Source organism: Eurosta solidaginis, chromosome 3, assembly GCF_040869045.1.
Source record: "Eurosta solidaginis isolate ZX-2024a chromosome 3, ASM4086904v1, whole genome shotgun sequence".
NCBI classification, from domain to species: Eukaryota; Metazoa; Arthropoda; class Insecta; order Diptera; family Tephritidae; genus Eurosta; species Eurosta solidaginis.
The window spans coordinates 250217014-250235247 of NC_090321.1; the positions used below are offsets into that span (position 1 = coordinate 250217014).

The window sequence follows — 18234 nt, forward strand, 5'->3', positions numbered from 1 at the left end:
CCCACTCCCTTTTAAAATACTCATTAACACCTTTCATTTGATACCCATATCGTACAAAAAAATTCTAGAGTCACCCCTGGTCCACTTTTATGGCGATATCTCGAAAAGGCATCCACCTGTAGAACTAAGGCCCACTCCCTTTTAAAATACTCATTAACACCTTTCATTTGATACCCATATCGTACAAAAAAATTCTAGAGTCACCCTTGGTCCACCTTTATGGCGATATCTTGAAAAGGCGTCCACCTATAGAACTAAGGCCCACGCCCTTTTAAAATACTCATTAACACCTTTCATTTGATACCCATATCGTACAAACAAATTCTATAATCACCCCTGGTCCACCTTTAGGCGATATCTCCAAAAGGCGTCCACCTATAGAACTAAGGCCCACGCCCTTCTAAAATACTCATTAACACCTTTCATTTGATACCCATATAGTACAAACAAATTCTAGAGTCACCCCTGGTCTACCTTTATGGCGATATCTCGAAAAGACGTCCACATATAGAACTAAGGCCCACGCCCTTTTAAAACCCTCATTAATACCTTTAATTTGATACCCATATCGTACAAACGCATTCTAGAGTCACCCCTGGTCCACGTTTAAGGCGATATCCCGAAAAGGCGTCTACCCATAGAACTAAGGCCCACTCCCTTTTAAAACACTCATTAACATCTTTCGTTTGATACCCATATAGTACAAACAAATTCTAGAGTCACCTCTGGTCCACCTTTATGGCGATATCTCGAAAAGGCGTCCACATATAGAACCAAGGCCCACGTCCTCTTAAAATGCTCATTAATACCTTTCATTTGATACTCATATCGTACAAACAAATTCTAGAGTCACCCCTGGTCCATCTTTATGCCGATATCTCGAAAAGGCGTCTATCTATAGAACTTAGGCCCACTCCCTTTTAAAATTATCATTAACACATTTCATTTGATACCCATATCGTACGAATAAATTCTAGAGTCAGGCCTGGTCCACCTCTATGGCGATATCCCTAAATGGCGTCCATCTATAGAACTATGGCCCACTTCCTCTTAAAATACTCTTTAACACCTTCCATTTGATACACATGTCATACAAACACATTCCAGGGTTACCCTAGGTTCTTTTTACAACATGGTGATTTTCCCTTACTTTGTCTCCACAGCTCTCAACTGAGTATGTAATATTCGGTTACACCCGAGCTTAGCCTTCCTTACTTGCTGATAATTTAATTTATTGTTCTGTAAATTGAATTGAACTTTGTACGCATATTTGGTGTAATTTTCGTCTAAAACATTTTATTTTTGGTTTATTCGTTCGGTGCAAAGATAAAAAAATTTGTTGGTGTTCCAAATCTAGAGCAAGCAACATATAGCCATGGGAAAAGTACAGACCCTCTAAATTAAATCCTGCAAAAGTAAGCGATTGTCCTTGTGCTTTGTTGTTTGTAATTGCAAAAGCAAGGCATACTGGAAACTGTAAGCGCTTAAAATTGGATGGCAAATCTGTAGGAATCATTGCGATCCGTAGTATGAGCACATCTTCACCTTTGCTTTTACCGCTGATAATTGTTGCTTCCATTACATTCGGCATTAATTTCTTAACGCAAAGTCTGGTTCCATTGCCCTTTTTTGGTGGGTTTAAATTCCGAAGAAGCATGATTGGTAAGCCAATTTTCAAAGTTTATATATGCGCAGGCATTCGTTTTGGTTCTAGTATATAGGAGTATAGAAATTCATTTGGATAATTCAAAATTTTATCTTCATCTGTAACTGTGTCGATCGATTTGTATTTCGTCGCTTCACCAGGAAATCGGTTTTGAATGCGATCATTGATTTAGTTAACATGATCATTTTTGGGAGCTAAGATAGTTCGTTCGCATAGCCAAAAACAAAAGCATTTAAATTTAAAATTCTTAATTCTGAAATATGAAAAACTTTCGTCTTGAACGAAGGAACCTAGGGCCAAAATTTAGTGATGATTGAAGTATGGCAAACACGTTTCATAGGGAACACACACACAGAATTTGATTTTTATAGAAGATGTAGATAGACTGAAGCTAAACAATTTTTTTAACGGCGGCAGATTAGTAAACGCCCAAAAGGCATAAAAGCCAAACTCAACAATGCAGTCAAACTTTAGGTGTTAAAATAACTTAAGTTTGTACGGCAGCCATAGTTTTTCACCATTCCACATTTTACTGGAGGTGTTAGGACTTACCGTCACATAGCTCCTTATCAATTTTCATTATCCTACCATTACAATATCCAGATATATGCAGTATGGGAAGTGCCACGCCCCCTTTTCCCAATTCCATATTTTCTTGGTGGTGCTAGGTATTGACCTTATATAACTCCTTACTGAATTTCAATGTTCTGGCATGTATACCATCATAGTTATGCAGTACCAAAGATTCCATTTGTATGGGAGGTGCCACGCCCCTTTTATATATCGAAATTATTTTTAGCCTCCCGTTGATCGAAGGAACCCAAAACCAGAATTTGGTGATGATTGAAGTGTGGGAAATACGTTTCCATAGCGAACACACACACACACAGAATTTGATTTTTATATATATAGATACATATTTTTTTTGTGTTGTGGACGTGATCGGCTAGAATCCGCTACCTTTTTGCAATCAGCCTTCCGTCAGTTTTTCCTGAGATCTTTACCACATTAACTTGGGCCAAAATGGAGAGATCTTCACCCTTACCACTTGAGTGCGCGATCTTACCAGAACGGGCTATATTTTGGGTGTTAAAGTGGTTGGGAAATGATTATAACCACTCCCCCTTTTTCGATATCGAAAATTTTAAAACAATAGAAAAAATTGAACAATTCATTAAAAATAGTGATCTAGTGGTGAAGTGTTTAACTTCAATGACGCAACTACAAATCTAGTAAAATTTTGGAAATTGGGCGTGGCACGTTGAAAATTGGGAAATCATCAGGGAACCACACCCACTTAAAAAAACACATAATCTTAGCATAAATGATATGTCCCTAAAGCACATTTTTGATTTTTTTATTGGCCTATATCGACCAATCCTGATGAAATTTGCTAAGTTGTTGCTATGAAAATGGGCAACATTGATCTGGAGGCCATGTCCACTTTTCATACCCAGCTGCGATCAATCACTGAATTTCAGAGTGAAATTTCGTGAATTAAATAACGGTCAAAAATCTCAAAAACGTTTTTGAGAAACCTTAAAAATTCGAAAATTTGTTTCTATGAAAACTTATTTACCTGGAATTTTCAGAATTTGTTCGTGAGTTAGTTAGTTTTGCCTACAAATTGGCCGGACGGGACCTACATGTTTTATGCCGACTCCGAACGGCATCTGCAAGGCAGATGAGTTTTCACTGAGAGCTTTTCATGGCAGAAATACACTCAGAGCGCTTGCCAGACACTGCCGAGGGGAGACCCCGCTTAGAAAAATTTTCTCCTAATTGAAAAACCTTATTTCTAAAATGTTGATGTTGCTTTGCCCTGGAGTTGAACCCAGGGCATACGGTGTGATAGGAGGAGCATGCTACCATCACACCACGGTGGCCGCCATAAAAAAAATGTTGTGTAAAATGTTTAGTTTCCCTAAATTCGCATAGATTTTAAAAAATTTTTTTCGAAATGTGTTTTAGATTTGCTTCTAAATTCCGAAATTTGAAGTTCTTTTTCGGGAAAAAAGTTGCCAAAAAACGATTCGAAATTTTAGAGAGTTACTAGCAGACCCGGCAGACGTTGTTCTGCCCTAAATATGGCCTATCTGCATACATATTAATAAGCTTTTTCCGTCTCACTCTGCCCTACCCCTCTACACTTTTTCCTAATCTTTTTATTTACTCCTCCCTCCGTCTTTTTCGCTTCATCTCCATCTTGGTCTCATTTTATCTCTTTCTCATTCTCCTTCTCTCTTTTCTCTTCTCTCTAGTTTTTCTCCTTCTTCTTCATCTCTTATTGACAGTCCCAGAGGGTGGTATATATTTTGTTCCAGTCCCATTCCGAGTCTCAGTCCCAGTCTCACTCCTAGTCTCAGTGTCAGTCCCAGCCCTAGTCCTAATCCCAGTCCCAGTCCGTCTCTGGTATACTTCTTTGAAAAAAGCATCGTAAATACTAATATAGGCAAATTTATACACGAAATTTCAGGCAAATCGCATAGGACGTATGATAATTGGTATGTGGGTATTATTAATTCTTGTCTTTATTTCGGCTTCGCATGCATATTTATCAGTTTTGCCAGGTTGATGCGACTAAATCGAATATCCCAATGAACTTTAGAGCCCTCAGCAACAGCTTTCATTTGATATCCATAATACACACACATTCTAGGCATATCCGGGTCCATGTTTTGGCCTATATCTCGAGACCGTAGTCATCCAGCGGTGTAAAACTTACAATGTACTAAAGCATACATCAGCAGCTTCAATTTGATACCCATAATGTAAAAGCATATTCTAGGGGTACCCGGGTCCACGTTTTGATCTCAATACCCTCGGCACGTAGCGAAAAAAAGGTAGACGTCGGCCGCTTCTCAGACCTACCTAATATGTTCACAAAATTTCATGAGAAAGGGTTCAGCCGTTTCGGAGGAGTTCAGCCTCTAAAACCGTGACAGAAGAATTTTATATATTAGATAATTTTTATTTAAATTCTAATTTTTTGATTGGCTTCGCAGTTCAATTACACAACTCATGCAGCTTATTTTTTGAGTTGTCGAAAACGAAAAATGAAAAATAAAGTTGATGAAACATCACAACTTCTATTGACGTGTCTGCAACTTTATGTGTGAGAGTTCGTAGCTTAGTATACAATTCTTATTCTATTACAAATTTAGACTTACTGCCTTATTATATTAACAAAGAAAAATATTTACATCCCACTCAGCATTTAGGTGATTCAATTTTGAATTTCCCTACATATCAATACATTTTGATTACTCTTTTTGACTAAATAATGAGTTATCATACAATTGAACAAAAGAAATAATCAAATATGAATTCTTTTGATGATAAAAACTAAAAAACATTTTTCGATAACTTTTTGGAATCATTTTTGAATCAAATGTCTTTACTTTAGGTGATCAACAATTTATAATCATTTTTCATTCAGCTTTCTGAATCTTTTATGAATATATTTGTTGACTGAATAATTAATTTTATACTTGTTCAAATTTTACTTTTCATTGAAAATCTTATTTTTTCACTTACAAATATTTTTTCAATCATGAAGCTAAGAAAAAATATATAAAAATTTTATTATTTATGCAAAATATATTCTTCAAGACAAAAATAATGTAATGCTGCTGGTGATCGAAGATTTCCCCAACCATTTCACCCCTTCAGCTTCCCAGAAAATACATAATGATTGGACAATATATAGGTTGTGAGCTATTTGAACCCCAGGTAAGTGAAACTATCTTGACGTACCTGAATACGACTTCAACATCCCGTATCTTATCCATATTTTAAGATGAAGACGATAATGCTGATGTTGGATGTTGTAGTCGCGGGTGTATATCAGTCAAGTTTGTTTGCGAGTTAGCTGTGGTTCGAATAGCTCACTTTCGATTGCTTTCTTCCCTTGATGAAATAAGATTATTATGTAGTATCCTATTTCGAATGAATAAATGCATTATAATGGCATTCAAAAATGATTCAAAAATCTCAACCAAAACGATTGAAATATATTCACGAATATGATCAGAAAATGACTGTGAAGAGCAGTCAAATATTACTCGAAAACTATTAAAGCTCAATTCTACAATGATATCAAATATGAATAAAAGGCGTTTCGAAATAGGAATCATAAATTATTATTCAAGATTAATCAAATTTATGGTACATTTTTCTCCCGACGATACGTTAATTTTCGAACAGAAAATGCTTTTAAATTTGAACGTTTTTAATCATCTAGGGGTATGATATTTAAATATTTTTTGATCAAAATTTTCAAAAAATGCTGGCTGGGATGGCTCAAATCATTTTGAGATCTGAAAAACATACACCAAAGGATTGACCGGATTCTCCTTGTAGACCATCCTCCTAAGAACGTACATTCATATGTACATATGTCAGTAACCCGCCAAAGAGAATAGAAAAAGGCAAAGCCTTTATGAGGTCTGACAGCATATTAGAAGCTTTTCTATTAATACATGAAGCATATACTCCTAGGCTTGCGTCGATCGATCAGCACCAGTAAAAAAAAAAATTTCCAGAACATGACAGAGTTATATATAAAGTTTTTTTCATGTACCTTACCCACAGTCTTTTATCTGAAAACTTTTACTCATACTGAATAATAATAATGGCCTCACTTTAAAATGAATATATTTTTGCTATATTTTTCCCAAGAAAAAAAATTTCATAAAAATTGTGTTTATAGCCCAGGCTGTCAATGCCACTTGTGGTTGTTAAAATTGTTGAATTTATATATTGTTACAACTGCTTTCTTATATTTTCTCAACAACTTACGAGCAAGATCTTAAAGTGGGCAAACATATATAGTGTTGCAAGCAATTCAGCACACATAAGAAAAGGTGTATGTAGATATGTACAAATAGCGACATACATATAGTTCTCCTTCACTTATAGTGTATGTTCAAAGATGAACCAGGCGATAATTGCTCACGTCTCAATTTTCACTGGACATTCCGTTGCGGCTGACATGCATATAAACATCTTCTTAAGCAAGGCATTGTTGATTATACTCAGCTGAGCAGAGCTCACAGAGTATGTTAACTTTGTTCGCATTACGGTAATCAGTAACGGCATAAACTATTCGAGATAGATATAGACTTCTATATATCCAAATGATCTGGGCGAAAAAAGAAATTTATATAGACATGTCCGTCCGTCCGTCCGTAAACACGATAACTTGAATAAATTTTGAGGTATATTGATGAAATTTGGAATGAAGGTTTCTGGGCACTCATTCCAGATTGCTATTTAAAATGAACGAAATCGAACTATAACCAGGCCAACTTTTGCGATATCGAAAATTTCGAAAAACAGAAAAAGTGCGATAATTCATTACCAAAGGCGGATAAAGCGATTAAAGGTAGGTGGTAGATGGGTTGACCGTATGACGTAAAATAAAAAATTAGTAAAATTTAGGACAATGGGCGTGGCACCGCCCACTTTTGAAAGAAGGTAATTTGAAAGTTTTGCAAGCCGTAATTTGACAGTCATTGAAGATATCATAATGAAATTTGGCAAGAGCGTTACTCCTAGTCCTGTGTGTGTGCTAGATAAAAATTAGCAAAATCGGATGACGAATACGCCCACTTTTTAAAAAAAATGTTTAAGGCAAATTATAACAAAAAATTTAATATCTTTACAGTATATAAGTAAATTATGTCAACATTCAGCTCCAGTAATGATATGGAATAAAAGAAAATTTCAAAATGGGCGTGGCTCCGCCCTTTTTCATTTAATTTAACACGACAACTTGAGCAAAGATCGATATATCTTTACTAAACTTAGTTCACGTACTTATCTGAACTCACTTTATCTTGGTATAAAAAATGGCCGAAATCCGGCTATGACAGCGCCCAATTTTTCGATATCGAAAATTACGAAAAATTAAAAAAAAAAATGCCATAGTTCTATACCAAATATGAAAAAAGGGATGAAATATTGTAATTGGATTGGTTTATTGACGCAAAATATAACTTTATAAAAAACTTTGTAAAATGGGAATGACACTTTCCATATTAAGTAGAATAAAATGAAAAAGTTTTGCAGGGCGAAATCAAAAGCCCTTGGAGTCTTGGCAGGAATACTTTTCGTTGTATTACATATATAAAACAATTAGCGGTACGCGAGAGATGATGTTCTGGATCACCCTGGTCCACATTTTGGTCGATATCTCGAAAACATCTTCACATATATAACTAAGGGCCACTCCCTTTTAAAACCCTCATTAATACCTTTAATTTGATACCCATATCGTACAAACACATTCTAGAGTCACCCCTGGTCCACCTTTATGGCGATATCTCGAAAGGGCGTCCACCTTTAGAACCAAGGCCCACTCCCATTTAAAATACTCATTAATACCTTTCGTTTGATACCCGTGCCGTTCAAACACATTCTAGAGTCACCCCAGGTCCACCTTTATGTCGATATCTCGAAAAGCCGTCCACCTATAGAACTAAGGCCCACTCCCTTAAAAATTCTCATTAACACCTTTCATTTGATACCCATATCGTACAAAGAAATTCTAGAGTCACCCCTGGTCCACCTTTATGGCGATATCCCGAATGAGACCCATGTCATACAAATACATTCCAGGGTTACCCTCGGTTCATTTTGCTAAATGGTGATTTTGCCTTATTTTGTCTCCAAAGCTCTCAGCTGAGTATGTAATGTTCGGTTACACCGGAACTTAGCCTTCCTTACTTGTTTTTGTTTGCAGTTCACGTTGTATTAAGCCTCTGGTAATGACATGTGTTTAACTGCTTACATACGTGAAAGTTAATTATATGTAATGCAATTGTATGAAAGTGTTATTATGTAAGCGTGAAACACATTTGGCGTTGAACTTGGGAAATTTCAAAGTGATTCTTTCCTGTGGAAGTAAAATTCAGGAAAATGCCAGATTATATAAGGCAATAACCTATATAGCATTTTTTTGCTCACAATAAGAGCGAATCTATTATATAAATAAGCAAGATGAACAACGGGATGCCCTTGGGCATGAATAGTAAGGTGGAAGTTGGATATAGTCCAGCACACCCCGTGTGATGCAACTATCCCCTACACGTGACACACTGGTATGTGCGTGACTGTCCTAAAAAGATTCATTGCCGGCACACACAGCACAAAATATATGTCTCTGAACTGGCATCAGGTACTGGCCCCGGATCGGGTTTGATACCTGCTTGGAGCAGGAAAATATGGGGCAGTCCCGTTGCAAGGATATGCTGGGACGATGACAAGTTGTGAGAGGGACGCAACAAACTAAATGGTGTTACACTGAAATGACAGTACTTGTTCGGGAAAAACCTCGAGTCGCACCGGTACATTAAGCCGATTCCCTGGGGAAGAGGATTCTTAGAGATCTCTAACTTTATTGGACTACAAAAAAGCTCGAATTTTTCGTAAAAATTTTCTCAAATTTCCGAATTTTTTCGAAAACGTCTTTGAGATTCATTTGCATAGTGTAAGCAACACAGTTCATAGAAATTTTTGCTTTAAAATATCGAAAACGAAAAAGGAGAATTAACTGACGAATTTTGATAAAATTTGCACTACCATTTTTTTTTTACTGTTGTATATCTTCAAAATAAAACACTGCATTATAAACAAAATATATTTTTAAAATGTCTTGAAATTAAGACCAGCCTACTCGTTCCAAATTAATTTGTCACAAACAATTTATCAAATAAAACTTAAAAATTGTGTATCTTTTTTCTCCTTTCTTTACATTACTCAATGAGTAGTTACCTAAAAATTTATCGCAAGATTCCACAATTCTAAATATAGTTTTCAATACCTCTAAATATCTTCTTCCAAAGTTTCAGGTGTCTGAGTTATCGGTAAGTTCCCTAAAACTCGAAGGCAAAATTTCCATGTTAAGACGTTTTTTTTAATTTTCACGCTCACTGGACCACCTAGCGAAAACCTGTTTACCTGATATTGCACTGTCATGGGGTTTTGGAGTATGTTCTTAGTTTCAAGAATCTAGTTCTACGGGAAGTTAACCAAATAGCAAACGCAAGATTCCACATTTTGTAAATGGACTTCATAAATATCACTGAATATTTCAATCACTGTCCCATCTAAAAAACTCTTTTATCAAAAAAATTTTACAACCTAAAAGTGCCCAAAGTTTCGACCAAAGTTTCAGGTTTCGCGCTTATCGGGAATTTCCTTGAAATTCCAAAGCAAAATTTCCAAGTTAGGTCGATTTTTAGAATCTTTACGTCGCAAGATCGCACAGTTTGTAAATGGACTCCCCGCCCCATATAGAAAACTTTTTTATCCTAAATATTCAGATCTCTGAGTTATCGGGATGTTCCTTAGAAGGTTTCGTAAACATCGAACCCAAGGTTCCAGAATTCTAAATACACTTTTTAATAACTCAAAATTTCTCGATTCCTGTCTTATCTAGAAAATGCTTCTATCCTATATATTACATCCTAATAAAGCCGGAGATGTACGAGCTATACGCAGACATAGTCCAGCGAATCATAACGCAGCGGCTGCGCTGGCTAGGCCATGTTATGCGGATGAAAGATGACGCTCCGGCCAAGAAAGTTTTTCTATCGGAACCCGCCTATGGAAGCAGAGGTAGAGGGCGGCCCACACTCCGTTGGAAGGACCAGGTGGAAAACGATTTAAGCTCCCTTGGTGTAACCAATTGGCGCCGGTTGGCAGAGGGAAGGAGCGACTGGCACGCCTTGTTGGACGGCCATAACCGTTTAAGCGGTTAAGCGCCAACTAAGTAAGTAAGTAATAAAGCTCCATGCTTCGTTCAAAGTTTCGGACACCTGGGTTATCGGGAAGTTGCTTCGAACTCGAAGGAAACATTTCCAAGTTCGGACGTTTTTTAAAATTTTCACGATCCCTGATGTCTATTCCAAATGGCAAGACTCTAGCTATCCGGAAAGCTACTCAAAAACGAATTGCCAGATTCTCCAACGAAAACGTCAAACGAACTGAATATAAATTAAATAAAATGCTTTCAAGTTTGGGCGTCAAGCGGGCACACACGTTAGCCTATGATCTGTAGCAAGTCTCGCTTACATACTACAACGACAAAATAGTATATTAATATGGATAGAAAGTAAATAGTATGGAAACATTAACACGACGAGAAAGTGTCAAATTATTATGATAATTGGTGAACATAAATTGACACAAAATCCACACAGCCAGTGGCGCATACATAAATAATACCTACATATTAATTAAAACAAGGAGCAACTTCAAGTTTGACACATTTTATGGCCCATTTTCTGCTCCAACTTTTTGTAGAGTGTTTAATATTTTTTGCTATGAAGGATGTGAGTCTTTGGTTCTATACCCCTTTACGTCATAGACTCAAGCAGTCTATGTGATGCCTTTATGGAGCGTCCAGTTCAACTTTGGCTATAATTATAACAATTTCTTATCACATTCAAAAGCAAGACATTTTGGCAGTTTCCAGTGGCTTCCGAATCCATAAAATACTGTGGCTACCGAGCAATAACCAACGCCCCGTTAGGTACACGTACGTACAATATGAAGGGCAAAATATGTCAATATCTGCTAAGGTTAGTGTGATGCGAGCATTTAATTATACTCGACGTTTATTACAATCATAACATTAGTCCATAAACACATGCATTTAATAACACTGTGTAATATGTGAACTAACTACCGACTAAATTCATAAATAAGTGTGTGCATGCCATTGTTGACTTGCATACATACATACATATATGTCTCGTACTTCTATTTTTGGCGCCAATACTGTATGACGTCTGGTAAATTCTACCGAATATGAGTTTGGGTTATGGCTTTTTAGTATAAATATGTGTATATTAGGGTGTCCCAAAAAATATCAATGTATATTTTTCGGAATGCAAACCCTCTTAAGTTTTTTGTATAATTGCAATAGAGCTCTACATTCAATTTCATCCACAAAAAGCAACGGCAAGCCGTGCCGACTTCAAGCGAAACATAGCGGTATTTACAATCTAAAGCGAACGCAAGCTGACATGCTAGTGTACTTTGAAATTCTTGCTATTTTTTCAGTTAGAATGTCGTTATCAATTAGTCAACATGTCAGTGGTATTGCGCAGCTCTAAAAAAATGTATATTTAATAGATGTAATGCATTAAATAACGGGTTCAAAACTTCCTTCAAATGGAAAAGTTCTGTCGGTTTTATTTTATAATATTCGTGAAGTGAACTTAACTGTTAACGAGAGTGCACATCATATTTTGGGAAATTGGCGCGAATACCTACAAAATCTTTGCCGAATGGTGTAAAAAACTTGTGAATTTATATCAAGTTTGAACAGCGCCGGCAAGAGTTCGTAATAGTTTAGATAATCTTTTTGATATTGCCCACGCTGACGCGCTTCGGCTAATTAAAATAAGTGAAGACAGAGCATTTTTGGAACGCCAAAGAGAAAAAGGTCGACCTGGCCTCCTAGCTGGAGTGGACAAAAACCTCTCTGATAAAGAAGAAAGTGCGCGTCTTAGAGCTGTTGACGAGAAAAAAGGTATTCGAAATATATCAGAGTGAAAAATGCTTTAACACTAACATCTGAACCAATTCAAAGTGATACGTTTTCCGATTCAACTTCAGATATCGATGTGGAGACAGATTTGCCTACACTGAACGAAGACACACAACCGGGAACAAGTAAAGTGCATCGAACGAATTTCGTTACTCCAAAGCTAGTAGCAGCACTTGATTGGTGTCAGTTAAGTATGAGAAATTCTGTGTTTATTCTGGAAGCTGTTATTGAGGCGCTTGGACATAACACCGATGAATTTTCAGTTAGTAAGTCCTCAATTCAAAGGATTCGTGTTGAAAAGAGAATAGAACGTGCTGAAGCTATAAAAGTCGATTTTCAGAACGACGTACCAGATGTTGTAACAGTTCCCTCGGACGGAAAACTGTAGCCTTCTTTAATGCCCGAAATTCGAAAGAAGAACGTCTTCCTATAGTAATTTCTTATGGAAATAAGGAGCAGCTCATTGCATTTCCGAGGTTAGAAAACTCTTCGGGAAGTGAATAGGCACACGCGATTGTGGACTGACACCACGAAGACAAAACGCAAGTTCTTTGCTGTGATACCACAGCTTCAAATACAGGTCGTATCAATGGTGCCTGTGTGCTTCTTGAGCAAAAACTTAATAAAGAGGTGTTAGTTTTTGCTTGCCTTCATCATGTTTATGAATTGGTCTTAAAAAGTGTATTCGAGGCGAAATTCAGTCACGTGACCACATGTCCCGATAGTCCGTTCTTCAAAAAGTTGCGAAATAACTGGAAAAGTGTCGACCTTGATAAAATACAGTGCTATAGAAAAGAGCACCAGAACGAAAATTAAAAGTTCAACATCCAAGTGCAATATACCATGCACGATGGATGGCAAGAGCAATTTATTCCCTTAAAATGGTATAACTTAGTGACCAATTGAAAATTACGAGCAAGGATAAATCAGCACTGCTAAGCGTGTCACTGTTTATCGTGACGTCCTACGTCAAGTCTTGTATTCAATGCGTTTTGGCAGTAAAAGCACCTTACCAAGATTTATGCTTTTTAAAGTCAATAAAGGCTTACGAGAACATTAATAAAAGCATCTCGAAAGCAGCTCTCCAGAAGTTCAGCCTGCATTTATGGTATTTGACTGATAAAATATCTATCTTGGCATTGTTTGACGATTCTGTGGACCTAAAAACCAAAGCAAAAATGGCTGCAAATTTAAACAAAGAAAGTGTATCCTCTCATGGCAAACGTTACATTCCATCGCAAGAAGAACTTTGTGGTCCTTTATACTGTGAGTTTGGTAAGTAAATATGAAAGTATATTCTTTCATTTTCAGTAGATATTACAATTTGTTCACTAACTTTTCTTTTTTGTTCCAGAAAAACACATATCAGACTTTATATCGGTCAAAACCATGTCCTATTTCGAACGTTTTAAGATTGATGCGAGTTTTCTCCACGAATCTCCTACTAAGTGGCCAAATAATCCCTCATTTCAAGATGCCAAAAAGAAAGTTTCAATGCTTAGAGCGGTTAACGTTCAGCAGAAAGAGCGGTTAAGCTGATGCAAGATTTTCATGGTTTGATCACGGTTCAGGAGGAACAGTTTTTATTACGTTGTGTACAGTAGCATCACAAGATTTACCCCGACTGTAAAAAGCAAACTTTGAAAAGAAAATTTACAAATAATATATAAAAAAAAATTTTAATATAAAAAATTGTTAGTTGGACATATTTTTGTTTGTTTACATTTGGTTATACTATATTCGCATACTAACAGACCCCAAATTTTTATATCTTACGTTTCGAGTCAAGTCGGCACGGGTTATCCATATCCGAATACAAAACTATTTATTATAAGAGCTTTTGAGAACAAATAGAAAAAAATATGGAGGGGATGCGTATTTAATTTCGCTTGTAAAAAAATTCCCTTATGTCTTGGGACACCCTAGTGTAGATGTACAAAACTGATTTAAAAGCTTATTTAAGAACTGGCGCACGTGTCGTATGAGTAACATTACTTGTCGTGTTAACGCGTAATCACGAATATCGATGCACAATTTTGATAAAGCTTTTCTTTTTTATTTACTTTTTATTTTAATTTTTGAATAAAAGATGAATGCTTTTTATGTTTATGTTTTGGTTTTTAACTTTAATGTTTTTATTTATGATTATTGCAAATTAATAGCATGAGCAAAGTGGCTTTTGTACAATTCGTGTGTACGCCCGAGAGAAATTAATGGTGGTAATTAGAAGGGGAATAATTTATAATAGTTTTACCTTTGAAACAAAGTATTTTATTAAATTGTATTGAGACAATGTGGTTACAATAAATATCAACGCGATTCTAGATTTTATTCAATTTAAAAGGTAAACATGAGTTTAAATAAAATAATAAAAAAAATAAATTTAAGTTAATCGGTTTTATTGAAAACAATACTTACAGTAAGTAATAATAATACTAAAAGCTAAAAAATAATTAGGTAGTTCCCAGGTACTTGTCATCACACTACTCACCAATCTAGGGCGTTGATCAGACAATTATATAAAAGCGTTGGGCGCATGAAATTTCTAAAAATGTGAAGCGTAGCATAACCTTATTAAGGTTCAGTTGGTCTTACATATGACTATCAATAGAAATAATGACGCGTCCAACGCTTTTATTTAATTGTCTGATCAACGCCCTCGATTGATTAGGAGTGTGATGACTAGTACCTTGGACCTACCTAATTAATTTCCAGCTTTTAGTATTATTATTACTGCATGTAATTATTGTTTTCAATAAAATCGTTTAACTAAATTTTTTTTATTATTTTTTTTTTCAAGGTTTTTAGTCTTTACTAACGCAAATGACGGACGAGGCGATACATGTGTACACCGATGGTTCCGAAGTAGTGGGAGGAGTAGGGTCTGCGGTATACTGCGCTGATCCGGAAATAAGCAGATCCTGCAGGCTGCCGGATTACTGTAACGTTTTCCAAGCGGAAATATTAGCCGTAACCAAAGCAGTAGAAACCCTGGAAGAGAATAGCTTAAGCTGCAACCGTGTTAACTTTTATATTGACAGTCAATCAGCAATTAAGGCAATAATCTCGCATAGCACAGCACCTAAAGGCATGTTAGAGTGTAAGCAGTCTCTGGAGAGAATCGGGACAGGGAAAAGCATACATCTGTATTGGGTTCCAGGGCATATGGGAATAGATGGGAATGCAGAAGCGGACGAACTAGCTAAAAAGGGCGCATCCCTTGAAGCTTACTTCGTAGATATCCCGATTAGATTAGGCGAGATTAAGAGAAGTCGAGAGGTGCACATGATCGGCCAAGCGGGAAAGGCATGGTTCAAGCGCGGGTCTGTAAAGTGTCGAAGATTATATGTAGGTCTTACAACCTTAGACTAACACAGTTGCTTCTATCATTAAAAAGAGAGGACTGTAGACTCATGACGGGTATTCTGACTGGACACTGCCTGCTGGCGTCACATGCCTTTAAACTAGGCTTGGTCAGTGATAGCAGATGTAGGAAGTGCGGGTTGGAGGAGGAAACGATCGAGCACGTTCTGTGCTCGTGCCCTGCACTTGCCAGGCTAAGACTCCAGCTATTAGGAGTGATACAGCTGTCAGATCTAGAAGCAGCAAGTGGCTTAAGTCCTAGGAAGCTTCTAGTATTTGCCAAGAGGACGGAGTTATTTTATAACATAAGTCCTGGTTTTTGATAGGGTTTTTCAATTTGGTCGTTAAAACAAACTTCTGGTAACACTACGGACTCAATCAATCTATGTGAGGTCCTCATGGACCGGCCAGTTCAACCTACCTAGTCTTTACCTAATTGCCTATTATTTTTCATTTTATTTAGTTCTTTTATTGACTCCTTATTATAAGAAATCTTTCCTGACAATCTGTTACAATCTAAGACCTCAATACATAATCCTTCCAAAGACTTTACTAGACTCACCGCCACGTATCCCTCCCCGAACTCCAAAGTATTTTGATGTCACTTCTACTGGCTGTATATAATATTTGTTCCAACTATGAGCCAAATCGGAACACAAATACGATTTTTTTGAATAACTCAATCCTTGTGCCACCTAGTGGGAATTTTTTTCATAAAGCGATTTATATTTCTGTATGTAATAGTTGTTCCAAGTATGAGCCAAATCGGATCACAAATACGCAGCCCTATTCTGAATTCCGACTCTTTTTGAAAAGTAAAACGAGGCTGATTCCGAGTCGATTTCTTTTTGGTGTTCTCAATTCCGATTGAAACAAATCGATTCGAAGTCGATTTCGAATCGTTTTCATTTCGAGTCGATAATCAAGCGAAACAGCAGTTTTCATTTATTTTGGTTTTAGTTAAATTAAAATTGTGCAAAAATTTTAACAAAATGCCAGCACCAATGGTTTTCGGAAATGCAGAGGCAAGAAGACGTGCAATTCTGCATAAAAATCGCAAAAATCGATCGATCGAAATTGAGAACACGTCGGTTTCCTTTCGTCCAGAATCGCTTTTTTTAGCTTGGAAAATGTTTGATAGGAATTTTCAAATAGTCAAGCAAAAATGAATAATTTAATGAAACTTAATTGTGGGAAAAATAATGTAATTATCTGTGTTTAATAGGCTAATTACTTTCGATTACGACTGCTAAGCGGCAAAACTTTTCAAATCGACCAAGTCTGGCCGGAATCGATATTCAGAACACCAATCCATTTCGATTCCGAATAAATTGGTCGGAATCGAAATCCAGAACAGGCCCGACGATTTTTTTAATATACCGATTCTTGAGCCACCTAGCGGAATTTTTTTTCATAAAGTGATTTTTTTTCTGTACGTAATATGTGTTCTAAATACAAACCAAATCAAACCACAAATACGAGTTATTTGAATATCTCGCTCCTTTCGGCACCTAGCGGGAATTTTTTTTCACAAAGCGATTTATATTTCCGTATGATATGTGTTCCAAATATGAGCCCAATTGGACAAAAAACTATTTTTTGAAATATATCGAAATATAAAAAACGAATACCTCTAAGCTAATAAAATTTGGCAGGTAGCTTGTTTTTGTGACGGAAAACATAGATTCCAAAAAATTTTGGAATACGGACGTTTGGGTGGTGGTGGGTGGTGGGTGGTGACATTTAGAAGAAGAAAATTTAGAAATTTAACAAGCCGTAAATCAAAAGCCGTTAAAGATATAACATTGAAATTTGGCAGTGACACTATCCTTACCAAATTATATAGACTGAGTGAAGACAACCATATGCGGTTAAAGATCACGCCCACTTTTCCTCAAGGTCTAACCTTAACAAAGTTTGCAAAAACTCTATGGTATTTAACTACATTTGACTAATAATATTCTTCCTCAGTAGTGCTATGGTTGAGCTAAGAACAAAACAAAAACAAAAAATTGAAAATGAGCGTGACCCTCCTCTTTTTTGTTACTCTTTCTAAAATACTTTTAATGCCATAAGTCGAACAAAAATCTCCCGATCCGAACAAAATTCGGCATAAACATTTTTTCATAGCTACAAGCGTTTGCTCTGAGAATGAGCGAAATCGCCTGAAAGCCACTCGTACTTTTTTATAATAGGACAATCTTTTTAAGGGCTTTCCAATTCCAAAGTTAATAAAAGCCTAAATAATTTACTACTTGTTACTGCGTAGCACACAGCACCATGACTAGGTTTTTTTTTTTTTTTTGCATAGCTAGGTAAAAAAAAACTACCCTCAACGGAAAATGACGCTTTCCAGTACAATGGAACTTTTGTTTTTATGTTTACGAGCCGGACCCGTGCGCATCTTGCGCAACAAATATAAGAGTCTCATATTAAATATCAACAGAAATCAGCTGTACTATCAATCAAACATCTATAAACTTACATGCGCTTCCGCTGCCATCTGGCGAAAGTTAGCAACTGTCGGTAATGCAGTGTTAGTTCTAATCAATATAGTTCCATTGTACAAATAGATTCCTTTGTGTGCTCAAAATTGTTTTTTTTTTTAACAAAATTATTTATTTTAATAAAATATAGGTAAACA

General features: G+C 36.4%; 1 protein-coding gene across 4 annotated transcripts in view; it reads left to right on the top strand.

Moving 5' to 3' along the window:
• Positions 1-18234, top strand: part of Rgk3 (Rad, Gem/Kir family member 3) — a 413265-nt gene that overhangs the window by 150569 nt on the left and 244462 nt on the right. The gene's annotated exons all lie outside the window — the stretch shown is intronic.